A 13,637-nucleotide genomic window follows, 5' to 3' on the forward strand; every position below is an offset into this window, starting at 1 on the left:
ACCAAGATGGTTTTTTCCACCCGGTGTCTTGGAAGGACCCCGATTTCATGCTTAGGTAGATCATTGAGGGTGTTTGCTACTCGTCATGCTAGTTGATAAGGGTATGAAGTGTTGTGAATTTGGTCCCTCCTGATGGCATTCAGATGAGACCGATCAGATGAACCAAAGGAAGGAACCGGCCAAACGGATCCGGAAGGTATGCGGATGGATCTGGTGTGAACCGGATCCATGGACATATCTGTAAATATGTTTCTAGTGTGCATGTCATGGCCATATTTGTAAATAGTCCTAAAGTCATATAAATATAAATATGACTTAGGGTAATCACTTTGTAGAGTGAGTTGTTATCGTTATCGTTATACAGAGAGAGAGAGAGAGAAACATAAAGTATTTTCTATTATAACCGCCGGTTGGCAAAGACATAGAGCTCGAGGTTGTTCCCTTTGAGTCTCACATTGTATCCTTCCTCTCATAGTGATAGTTAGAGTTTGTGGGCTCCCGTGGTTTTTCCCTATTAGGGTTTTCCATGTAAACATCCTGTGTCCTCTCTGTTGTCTATGTAAGTGTATTAATCTCCATTTTTGTTTTGTTCTTCCATTGAGTGTTCAGCTCGGTTGTGGGCGAGCGCTATTCCTCTCAATCTAGTATCAGAACAAGGTTCTAAACCTTGAAGAAAATGGAAGAGTCATTCGGAAGCATGTTCACGCTTACCGGCTCAAACTACCCAGTGTGGACGTTGAAGATGAAGGACATGCTCGTGGTCAAAGATCTCTGGTTGTCGGTATAGTTCAGGGACAAGAAACTGGACAAGATCGATGCCATGACGTGGGAGGTGATGCATGTGAAGACGACGACATACATTCGGTGATTCATCGACATGAGCCTATACAACAACTTCAATGAAGAAAGCAAGGCTCATGTGCTTTGGGAGAAAATCGGTGCCATGTTGGAGAGCAAGAACGCCGTAAATTGGGTTTCGGTATTCTGGAAGTTAGTGAGACTCTGGTACCAAGATGGATCCAACATGGCGGAGCACATGAATGCATTCCAGGGGCTCATAAATCAAACAACCTCGCTGGAAGTACCTCTAGCTAACGAGGTACTTGCGTTGCTCTTGCTCGGTTCCCTCCCGAATAGTTGGGAGACGCTAGTTGTCACTTTGGGCAACACCAAGCCGGAAGGAAAAGAGTTGTCCCTAGCAAGGGTAAAATCAAGCTTGCCAGATGAAGAAACTTTTCGGCAACTTTGTCAGTTCATACGTGTGGTTCTCATGCAGGGAATCCATCTCGTCCTGCATGACACTCAACCACTTGCGGTTGTGGGTGTCTTTCTTTGCTTCTTCGAAGCTTTCTGGCTCCCCCTCATCGGTCAACAATACGTGCTCTGAATCCAAAAATCTCCGGGGGGCTCTTCTCTCTCGAAGGGGATATCTCCATCCTTGGTTTTTGACTACCGATTCCTCCGTTTGTTCCTCATCCGAGTCTGATTCGGGATCTTGTTTGGTTCTGGTGTCTTCTTCTTCTTCTTCTTCGGTCGGTTCGGTTTCTTGTCCGTATCCGGCCGGTTCGTCGAGTGTCATCTGGTTGCCGACCAACATCCGGTTTTCAACCGGGTAGGTCCTTGTGTTCTCAAACCGGTTTTCATTGGATGATCCGGAGTTCATCATCTTCTTCTTTGACTCCTAGTTGGCAATGGTCTTGTCCTCCATGAAGACTATGTCCCGACTTCGGAACACCTTCTTCTCGACCAGATCCCACACCCGGTAACCGAACTCATCATCGTCGTATCCAAGGAATATGCATGGTCTGGACTTCGGATCCAGCTTTGCTCTCTTGTCCTTTGCAACATGCACATATTCGAGACACCCGAACACCTTCAAATGCCGGTAAGACACGTCCTTACCGGTCCATACTCTCTATGGTGTGTCTCCATCCAAGGGTACTGAGGGTGATCTGTTTATCACGAAAGTCGCCATCATCAGCGCGTCAACCCAAAACGTCTTGGGTAACTTGGCATGTGCAAGCATGCTACGGACTTTGTCCATTATGGTTCGGTTCATCCTTTCGGTCAGCTCGTTTAGTTCCAGCATCTTCGGCACGGTAAATTCGAGTTGGATTCCCTTCGACCGACAGTACTCCTCGAACTGCCCCCAGTATTCTCCTCTGTTGTCCGCTTGAACCGCCTTCAGCTTCCGGCCGGTTTCTCTTTCCACTCTCGCGTGGAGCTCCTTGAAGACGGATAACACTTGATCCTTTGTCTTCAGTGGTGAGACCCACAACTTCCGACTGTGGTCATCTACGAACGTCACGAAGTACTGCGATCCGGCGTGTGAGTTCGTGTCCACTTGACACACATTGGTATGCACCAGCTCCAGTGGTGCATTCTCTCATCGATGGTCTTGACCAGAAGGAGGTTCGGTTTTGCTTGCTGGCTAAGCAATCGATGCACTTCTCAAGATGCACGTCTTTCACCTCCGGAATGAGGTTGTCTTCGGCAAGTCTTTTCATCCCCTTCTGGCTCATATGACACAGTCTCTTGTGCCATAGCTCATTGGTAGTGTCGGATGCTACGTTCACTTCTTCTCAGCATATCCGGGCATGCATCAGATATAGCGTGTTGATCTTCCAGGCTCGAGCCACAATCAGGCTTCCTTTGCTGAATTTCATGACTCCGTTCCGGATGCTACCCGTGTAGCCTTCATCATCTAGCCGACTGACTGATATCAGATTCAGTCGAACCTTCGGAACATGCCAGACATCCTTCAGCAGCAACTTGCATCCGGTTTATGTCGTCAACAACACATCTCCTATGCCGACAATTCGGCATGTACCTTCATTCCCCATCCGGACACAACCATGATCTCCGGTTGTGTAGGATGAGAAGCATCTCCGGTCCGGTGTCAGGTGGAATGACGCTCTGGAATCGACAACCCACGTTATCTCGTCGCCGACAAGGTTTAACTCATTCTCCTCAATAATGAGCCTCAATTCTTCTTCACTTGTCGCGATTGCCAACATTCCCTTCCGATCCGACCCTTTCCGGTCCGAACCGTTCTTCGAATCGGCACTGTCGGTTTCTTTCTCTTTCCGGAAGTGCCGACAGTTTTTCTGGAAGTGCCTAGGCTTTGCGCAAGAAAATCAAGTAGGCCTCCCCCTTGACTTTGACTGTGTCCCCAACTTTTCTCGGTTATGGGGACTCCGGTTCCGTTGGCTTCCTCTTTGTGCTTCTGATTCGGTAAGGAGGGCTTTAGAGTCGGAAATCACTTCTTTGTCTTTACAACGCGCCTCTTCATCTAGCAAGCTTGACTTGACTCTTGCTAGGGACAACTGCTTTCCTTTCAGCCCGGCGTTGCCCAACGTGACAACTAGCGTCTCCCAACTATCCGGGATGGAACTGAGCAGGAGCAATGCGAGTACCTCATCGGCGAGAGGTACTTCCAACGAGGTTACATGGTTTATCAGTCCTTGGAAGGCATTCATGTGCTCTGCCATATTGGAGTCGTCTTGGTACCGGAGCCTCACTAGCTTCTGGAATATCGAAACCCGATTAACAACATTCTTGTTTTGGAACATGATGTCGATCTTCTCCCAGAGTTCATGAGCCTTACTTTCTTCATTGAAATTGTTGTACAGTCTCATGTCGATGAAGCACCAGATGTATGACATCGTCTTCATGTGCATCACCTCCCACACTGTGGCATCGATCTTATCCGCTCTCTTGTCCCCGAACTGAACCGGCAACCAAAGATCTTTAACCACCAACATATCCCTCATCTTCGACTTCCACACCGAGTAGTTGGAGTCGGTGAGCTTGAACATGCTGCCGAACGACTCTTCCATTTCCTGTGTTGTTCACTCTGATACCAGATTGAAGAGAATACCACGTGTAATATCACGTGGACACAACCGAGTCTTAGATCACTTCTTTGAGAATCAAACACAGAAATGGGGTTGGAGATTAGTACACATACACACACAAACAATGGAGAGTACACAAGATCTTTACGTGGAAAACCCTAATAGGGAAAAACCACGGGAGCCCACAGACTCCAAACTATCACTATATAAGAAAGGTACAATCAGAGACTCGGAGGCAATGACCTTGAGCTCTGTATCTCGCCAAGCGGCAGTTACAATAGAATATCGCTCTGTATCTCTCTCTATATATAACAGTTATGCACATACAACAATATGACAACACCCACTTCTGTGATTGCCCTAGGTCATATTTATACTCATATGAACTTAGGGCTATTTACAAATATAGCCTCAATAGGCTTACTCAAAACATATTTACAAATATGTCTTCTCTTCTGATTCTCACCGGGTCCATCTGATCCGGTTTTCGGATCTCTTCCGGTTCTCACCGGGTCCTCTTCATTCATAATCGGATCCCATCCGAAGGGACCGACTTCCCAACAGACGATAGTGTGTCGACGTACACTCTCTAGTGCCTAATTCGGCATCTAGCTTTAGATTTTGATTGAGAGGAGTAGTGATGGGCTTACACTGTGTCATCCCAAACTTGTAAAGAAGATTGAGGATATAATGCTTTTGAGAAAGCATGATGTTGTCTGGAGTCCGAATTACTTCTATTCCTAGAAAGTAATGGAGCTCCTTCATATTGGTCATTTCGATTTGGATGGAGAGGAGCTTCTTGATATGCTCAATATCCGCTAAATGCTCTCCTCATATGACCAAGTCATCCACGTAAATGATGATAAATACTTGTCCTCTGGAGTCGCTCCGGATGAACAGAGAGTTGTCAAACTTGGACATGTTGAAGCCGATTTGATGAAGATATTGCGTTATCTTCGAATGCCATGCTCTTGGTACCTGCTTGAGGCCGTAGAGAGGCTTTTTGAGTGGGCAGACATGAGTCGGATCCGCAGTCAACATGAATCCGGGTGGTTGTACCATGTACACCTCTTCGTCTAACTCACCTTGTAGAAAGGCGTTCTTTACGTCCATTTGGTGGAGGTGCCACCCTTTCGTTGCTGCAAGTGCAATCATGGTTCGAATTTTAGTCATCTTTGCCATTGGGGCAAAGGTCTCTTCGTAGTTGACACCGTGCGTCTGCGTGTAGCCCTTCGCCACAAACCGGGCCTTGTAGCGATTGACAATGTCGTCGACGTTGTGCTTTACCTTGAAGATCCACCGACATCCAATTGCCTTTTGGTGGTTTGCAGAAGGGACGAGATCCCATGTCTCTTTCTTGGAGAGTGCTTGCTTCTCCTCATTCATCGCTTCAACCCATCTAGGGTCCTTCGTGGCTTCGGAATAGTTTTCCGGTTCTTTGATTGTCGAGATCTTCATCATGAATACATAATTATATGCCATGTAGTCGTTGTAGCTGAATTGCTGACTATGTTCTTTTCTCGGGTGGATCAATGTGGTTCTCCTGGTGTCCTCATGATGGGCACATCCAATCTACCAAACCCACTATCTGGTAAGTGAGTCGATTCATTTCCAACTGAGTCTTCGTACTTAGGCATTTTGGTGGAAGGGTTGAAGCATTTATGCCCTTTTTGCTCGAGTGAGTACCCTACGAGTATAGATTTCTCCGAACTGGGATCGAGCTTCTACCGCTTCTCGTCGGGAATATGTACACATGCAATTGAACCGAATATCCTAATGTGAGATAGATTTGGTTTCTTCCCATAGAACTTTTCGCAGGGGGTAAATTTGTGCACTCCTGATGTTGTGCAACGATTCATTAGATAAACGGTTGTATTCACCGCTTCAGCCCAATATGACTTTGGCAGATGTTTCTCGTTCATCATTGCCCTTGCCACCTCGAGTATGTGCCGATTCTTGCGTTCTGTTGAGGTGTGTGTCAGCAGGTAAACTCCCACCGGATTCCTTCTTGTCGAAGATATGTTGTAAAGGCGTCGGAGAAGTACTCTTTGACGAAAATAGTCGAAACTTTCCAAACTTCACCTCTCGGCCACAACCAAGGAAAACACACGAATCGTTGTTGCAGAAAATGGGAAATGCAGTGGACACACGATTTAACGTGGAAAACCCTGTACGGGAAAAACCACGGGAGTACAAAACTCCAAACCAAAACTATGCACAGAGAAGTATACAATGGCGAGCTGCAAGGCGACGACCTTGAGCTCGCTGTCCTCGCCACAGGCGGCGGAAATACACAGAGGCGTCGACCTCTTCCTCTCTCACGCTCTATCTCTCTCTCACGGCTGCTCTCTCTTCACTCCTCTTGAGTGGAAAAACAGAAAAATAAGAAGCAACATTAAAAACTGTTTGCCCTAAGTCATATTTATACACATATGACTTTGGGGCTATTTACAAGTATAGCCTCAAGGGCCCTTAGCAAACATATTCACGGATATGTCCCCGCATCCGGATCTCTCTCCGGGTACATTCGTCATCCGGCTCCGAAGCCGGGGTCTTCATCATCCGGTTCTGAAACCGAAACCGGGCTCGTCGGCATTCATCTCCGACATCCGACCATCCCATCCGAAGGGACCGTAATCCCAACAAACTCCCCCTTCACTTCGGCATGGGATGTCTTTCCAATCCGATCCTCTTCCGGCATGCTTCCAGCTTGTCAGGTGTGAGCACCTTGGTCAGCATATCTGACCCGTTCTCGTCCGTGTGGACCTTCGTCAGCACGAACTCCTTGTCTTCTATCCTTTCCCGGATCCAGTGATATCTTCGCTGGATGTGCTTCGTCCGGGAGTGATAGGCCGCGTTCTTCGCAAGGTGGATTGCACTCTGACTGTCGCAGTAGAGTCGGTACTCCTCCTGCCGGATACCGAGCTCTCTAATGAAGTCCTTCATCCATATTATTTCCTTGCCGGCTTCAACAGCCGCCATGTACTCCGCCTCCGTGGTTGACAACGCAACCGTCTTCTGCAGCCTCGACTGCCATGAGACAACTCCCCCTGCATACGTCATCACATACCCTGATGTGGACCGGCTGGTATCTGCATCAGCCGACATATCCGAATCGGTGAAGCCGTCGAGTTCGGGCTTACCGGAGCCGAATCGGAGGCACACGTTTGCTGTGCCCTTCAGGTATCGGAGTATCCACTTGGCCGCGTTCCAATGCTCTTTGCCGGGATTGCTCATGTACCGGCTCACCACTCCGACTACATATCCGATGTCCGGTCGGGTACACACCATTGCGTACATCAAGCTCCCGACGGCAGAGGCATATGGTACTTTCATCATGTCCTCCTTCTCAGCCTTTGTCTTGGGGCTCTGCTTGCTGGACAGCTTGCAGTTTGCCGGGAGTGTTGACCCGACCGGTCTTGCTTCCGACATGTTGAACCGGTGAAGCACCTTTGTCACGTACTTCTCCTGTGACAGCCACAACTGCTTCTTCTTCCGGTCCCGGATGATGTGCATCCCTAGTATTTGCCTCGCCGGACCCAGGTCCTTCATTGAGAAGGTTCGGTGAAGAGCCTTCTTCAGCATCCGTATCTTGACCTGGTCTCGTCCGACGATCAACATGTCGTCCACGTACAGGAGGAGTATTAGAAAGTCTCCTCCTTCGAACTTCTTCACAAACACGCAGTGGTCGGACTGCGTTTTGAGGTACCCTTCGTCGGTCATGAAAGAGTCGAACTTCCGGTACCATTGCCGGGGAGCCTGCTTCAGTCCGTAAAGGCTCTTCTTCAACCGGCATACCAGGTGCTCCTTCCCTTTCTTCTCGAATCCTTCCGGTTGTTGCATGTAGATCTCTTCTTCGAGGTCACCGTGAAGGAATGTCATCTTCACGTCCATCTGTTCTACCTCGAGGTCCATGCTTGCCGCTATGCTCAGCACCGTCCGGATGGAGGTCATCTTCACTACCGGGGCAAATATCTCGTCGAAGTCGACGCCCTTCTTCTGCTGAAACCCCTTCACCACGATCTTGGCTTTGTATCTCGGGGGGTTTCCGGCATCTCCCGGTTTCAGCTTGAACACCCACTTGTTTCGAAGTGCCCGCTTTCCTTTCGGCAACTCCACAAGTTCATATGTGTGGTTCTCATGCAGGGAATCCATCTCGTCCTGCATGGCACTCAACCACCTGCGGCTCTGGGTGTCATGCTTTGCTTCTTCAAAGCTCTCTGGCTCCCCCTCGTCGGTTAGCAGCACGTGCTCTGGTTCCGGAAATCTCCGGGGGGCCCTTCTCTCTCTTAGAGGATATCTCCATTCCGGAGCTTCGGTAACCGGTTCTTCCGATTCTTCTTCATCCGAATCCATTTCGGGATCGGGGCCGGTTCCGGTATCATTTTCATCTTCTTCGGCCGGTTCTGTTTCTTCACCGTCTTCGGCCGGATCTTCGAGTGTTAACCGGTCCCTTGCCGGTCGGGACTGCTCCTCGTAGAGTTTATCCTCACCGGTCGACTTAGAGCTCTTCATCTTCTTCTCCGACTCCCAGTCGGCGAGTGTCTTGTTCTCCATGAAGATGATATCACGACTCCGGAATATCTTCTTGTCGACCGGGTCCCATACTCGGTAGCCGAACTCGTCGTCGCCGTAACCGAGGAATATGCATGGCCGGGTCTTTGGATCTAGCTTTCCTCTCCGGTCCTTTGCCACATGCACGTATGCGAGACACCCGAACACCTTCAGATGCCGGTAGGATACTTCCCTACCGGTCCACACTCTCTGCGGCGTGTCTCCGTCCAAAGGTACTGAGGGTGATCTGTTTATCACGTATGTCGCCGTCGACATCGCCTCAGCCCAAAACCCCTTGGGTAATTCCGCATGCGCCAGCATACTCCGGACCCTCTCCATTATGGTCCGGTTCATCCTCTCGGCCAGCCCGTTCAGTTCCGGCGTCTTCGGCACAGTAAACTCGAGCCGGATTCCCTTCGAGCGACAGTACTCCGCGAACTGCCCCCGGTATTCCCCTCCGTTATCCGCTCGTATCGCTTTCAGCTTCTTGCCGGATTCCCTTTCCACTCTCGCGTGGAGTTCTTTGAAGACGGACAACACTTGGTCCTTTGTCTTCAACGGTGCCGTCCACAGCTTCCGGCTGTGATCATCAATGAATGTCACGAAGTACTGGGCTCCGCCATGTGACTTCGTTTCTACCTGACACACATCAGTATGCACCAACTCCAATGGTGCGCTACGTCTCGTCGGTGGCCTTGAGTGGAAGGAGGTTCGGTTCTGCTTACCGGCCAGGCAATCGGTGCACTTCTCCAGGTGCACATGCTTCACTGGAATAAGGTTGTCTTCTGCAAGCCTCTTCATCCCCTTCTCACTCATGTGGCACAGTCTTTTGTGCCACAGCTCACCGGCAGTGTCGGCTGCCACATTCAGCTCTTCCGGACATAAACGGGCATTCATCAGGTACAGGGTGTTGACTTTCCGGGCCCGAGCCACTATCAGGCTCCCCTTGCTGAACTTCATTACGCCGTTCCGGATGCTACCTGTGTAGCCTTCATCGTCTAGCCTCCCGGCCGAAATCAGGTTCAATCGAACCTCCGGAACGTGTCGGACATCCTTCAGCAGCATTTTGCATCCGGTCGGGGTTGTCAACCACACGTCTCCTATGCCGGCAATCCGGCACGTACCTTCATTTCCCATCCGAACACAGCCATGCTCACCGGCTGTGTAGGATGAGAAGTATCTTCTCTCCGGGGTCAGGTGGAACGACGCTCCGGAATCGACCACCCAGGTAGTCTCATCGCCGGCAATGTTTAGTTCACCTTCTTCGGTGATGAGCATGATTTCTTCCTCACTTGCCGCGAGTGCCGTCGTTCCTTTTCGGTCCTGCCCTCACCGATCCGGACCTCTCCGGTCCGTGGCTCCCCGGTATGCACCGTTTCTCTCCGGTGACTTCTTCGAATCGGTGTCGTCGGCTCCGTTGTCCTTTCGGTAATGCCGACAATTCTTCCGGAAGTGCCCCGGCTTCCCACAGTGGAAGCATGTGGGTCTTCCTCTTGACTGCGACCGGGTCCCCGACTTCTCCCGTCTTTGCGGACTCCGGTTCCATTGTCTTCCCCGTTCCGATTCGGTAAGCAGCGCCTTCGAGTCGGAGGCCGGTTCTTTATCTCTCCGACGCGCTTCTTCGTTCAAAATACTTGTCTTTACCGTTTGTAGGGACAAGTTATCTTCGGTGCAGGAGGTGCTGAGAGTCACCACCAAGTTCTCCCAGCTTTCCGGCAATGTACACATCAGAATGATGGCTTGCATTGCATCCTCCAGCGGGAACTTGATCGCCGCAAGCTGGTTCACGAATCCCATGAACGTGCTTACGTGTTCCACCATACTCTCGCCGTCCCGGTACTTGAGGTTCACTATCTTCCTCATCAGGGAGGTCCGGTTCAACGCATTCTTCCTCTCATAGAGGCCCGACAGCTTCCGCCACATCTCATATGCGTTGGTGTCGTTCGCCACATGTTGTAGAACGCTCACGTCGACGTATTGCCGAATGGTTGCAACGGCTTTCCGGTTCAGAAGCCTCCATTCCGACTCAAGTACCCCCTTCGGTATTTCCGACCTGTCAATCGGTTCGTACAGGTCCCGAACAATCAGAAGATCCTCCATCTTGATCTTCCAGTCGGCGTAATTCTGCGCATTCAGCACCATCATCCCCGGCTGCCCGCTGCCGCCGCCTTCCATTTTCTGCAGCAGTTCGCTCTGATACCAGATTGACGAAAATAGTCGAAACTTTCCAAACTTCACCTCTCGGCCACAACCAAGGAAAACACACGAATCGTTGTTGCAGAAAATGGGAAATGCAGTGGACACACGATTTAACGTGGAAAACCCTGTACGGGAAAAACCACGGGAGTACAAAACTCCAAACCAAAACTATGCACAGAGAAGTATACAATGGCGAGCTGCAAGGCGACGACCTTGAGCTCGCTGTCCTCGCCACAGGCGGCGGAAATACACAGAGGCGTCGACCTCTTCCTCTCTCACGCTCTATCTCTCTCTCACGGCTGCTCTCTCCTCACTCCTCTTGAGTGGAAAAACAGAAAAATAAGAAGCAACATTAAAAACTGTTTGCCCTAAGTCATATTTATACACATATGACTTTGGGGCTATTTACAACTATAGCCTCAAGGGCCCTTAGCAAACATATTCACGGATATGTCCCCGCATCCGGATCTCTCTCCGGGTACATTCGTCATCCGGCTCCGAAGCTGGGGTCTTCATCATCCGGTTCCGAAACCGAAACCGGGCTCATCGGCATTCATCTCCGACATCCGACCATCCCATCCGAAGGGACCGTAATCCCAACACTCTTTGCCCCCATCCGATCAAAGGCATCTAACATGCTGACTGGTTGCCTTTTCGACTTCGTTTTTGAGCCATTGGAAGTGTCTGCAGAAGTCGTCGATGGATGTTACGTAGTATTGACAACCATTGAATGTTGCCGTCTGGGCTGGTCCCCATACATCTAAGTGTATTACATCTAAGATCCCTTCGTTTATGTTCCTTTCCTTTGGGAACAATTGATGGTGTTGTTTGCCTAATTGACAAGCTTCGCACATGCCTAGTCTCTCCTTTTCAGTAAAAGTTGCAAGTCCGAAGATGACTCATTTTGGCTGCATTCCTCTGAGCTTTTGGAGGTTAATGTGACCAATTCGCTTGTGCCACAACTCTATGTTGGCGTCGGCTCTCTGGCCCTCGGCATACATTCTCGAGTTCATCTCGTGAGAGTCGAGGATGAACATCAGACCTTCTCTCCGACCCCTAGCGATGAGTCAACCATCTTTTCTGATGAAACATCCTCCATCGTTGAAGTGGACTTGCATGCCTTGTTCGACTATCTGGCCAACTGCGTCCAGGTTCTTTGTTATTGTAGGAACATGTAGAATGTTCTTGATGTAGGTTTGGTTGCCTTCTTCCCCAAATGGGACGTTGCTGATATGCAGAATGGGGTGGATTATGTCATCCCTAGTTTCCACATAGTCGGGACGTTCAGGCTTCCGTAGCTCCTTGAACCAATCCTCGTGGGATGTCATGTGGTTGGATGCACCTGAGTCGACAAACCATACATCATCTGGTTTGGAGGTGTTGGTTGGGTTGGAGGCATAGTTTATGAGTTGTCGGCTTATGGAGGCCGACTCGCTCTTCTTTTTCCGACACTCTGCCTCATAGTGGCCGAATTTTCCACAGTATCCGCACTGAGTGGGATTATTTTGTCGGCTGGATCCGGCTTGATTGCTCCCCCTTCTTCCGAATGCTCCTCCTCGCGTGTTCGAAACGTATTGTCGGTAATAGAAGTTATGTTCTCGGGGTTGCTCTTGGTTGTGTCGACCTTGGCCTAATCTGCCTCTTCTTCCCCAACCTTGTCCTCTTCCTCCATCGAAGTTCGAATAGAGCATTTTTCCTTCTTGCGCATTGCTCCTTGTTCGAACATGATTCTCCTCGACCATCAACATCGACTGGAGATCGAAGAAGGAGGGAAGATTCTCCCTCGCGAGGACAACCGAGGTGATAAGCCTCCGAGGTAAATTTGCACCATTTCATTGTCGTCAATGCTAACATTGATCGACTTGAGGGCATCACAAAGCTCCTTGATCCTCAAGGTGTAGCTGCCGATTGACATGTCCCTCTGTTGTATACCGTTCAACTCTTGATGGAGTTGAAGCTTTCTTGTGGTTGTGTTGGCCATGAAAATCTTCTTGAGGTTCCCCCACACCTTCTTCGGCGTTTTGGCCTCTCAGATGTAGCCGAGCATGTGATAATAGGCGCATGATGCAAGGCAATACAACACACGACTTGCTGCTTGCTTCCAAGCTAGGTAATCGTCATGTGTTGGTTCGGTTGATTTTTGTTTGCCCCTTTGACATAACTCCAATAGCCTTGGCCAATAAGGTATTGGTGCATCTTGTACTCCCAAGATGCAAAGTTGTTTCTATCAAGCTTTTCAATAGGAAGAGCGCTTCCCATCTGTGTGTTCATGTTGAGCTTGTTCTTTTTCTACTTGATGTGAACTGTGCAGATTGCTGCTACAACGATCAATCGGTTCTTGTTGAACGTGAAATCGGGCACAACACACGCATGGGCGATGGACTTCGATCAAGCAACCATGCGCTCTGATACCACGTAAAGAATAAGATGGATTCTGTGCAGCGGAAGAACTGTGTGTGTGTGTGTAGAGAGAGATTGAGATTGAGAGAGCTCACGATTACAAAAAATCAAAAAATTGTATTTCAAGGCCAACAGTTACAAAGAGAGGGAGAAGGTGCTTATGTAGTCACCTTCTCTCTAAGTTCTCTCACTAGTACCGTCTCTTGGGAAAGAGGTCGTATCTTAACTACTTAAAGAATATGTGTCATAGGACATTAACTTATATGACACACTAGTTACTATACAAGGAGGTGGGATGTTCACACACTTGAGTATCCTAGAGTGTGTTCCCACTCACGGGAAGTTGAGTTTGATTCTCCACACGAGTAAAATCCTCAACATCCTATCTTGTTATGCTATTAGAAATAGTTTCTTGGGCCATAGAGCTACCAATGATGCAAAGAGTGTACAAGTTTATCATAAACATTAACAATATGCTCGACTACAAATTTATACCAGAACAGGTTTGGAACATAGGGTACAAGGTGCAAAAACATACTTGAACAAAATCCTCTCATTTGATCATGTGCTTGACATTATGAAATGGTTTAAACACTGGAGAATAAAATACCTATTAGAACTCTCAAA

The sequence above is a fragment of the Azolla caroliniana genome, unplaced genomic scaffold (genome assembly GCF_043228905.1).
Source record: "Azolla caroliniana isolate FFs.n. ecotype wild unplaced genomic scaffold, voAzoCaro1.0.p SCAF_11, whole genome shotgun sequence".
Lineage (NCBI taxonomy): Eukaryota > Viridiplantae > Streptophyta > Polypodiopsida > Salviniales > Salviniaceae > Azolla > Azolla caroliniana.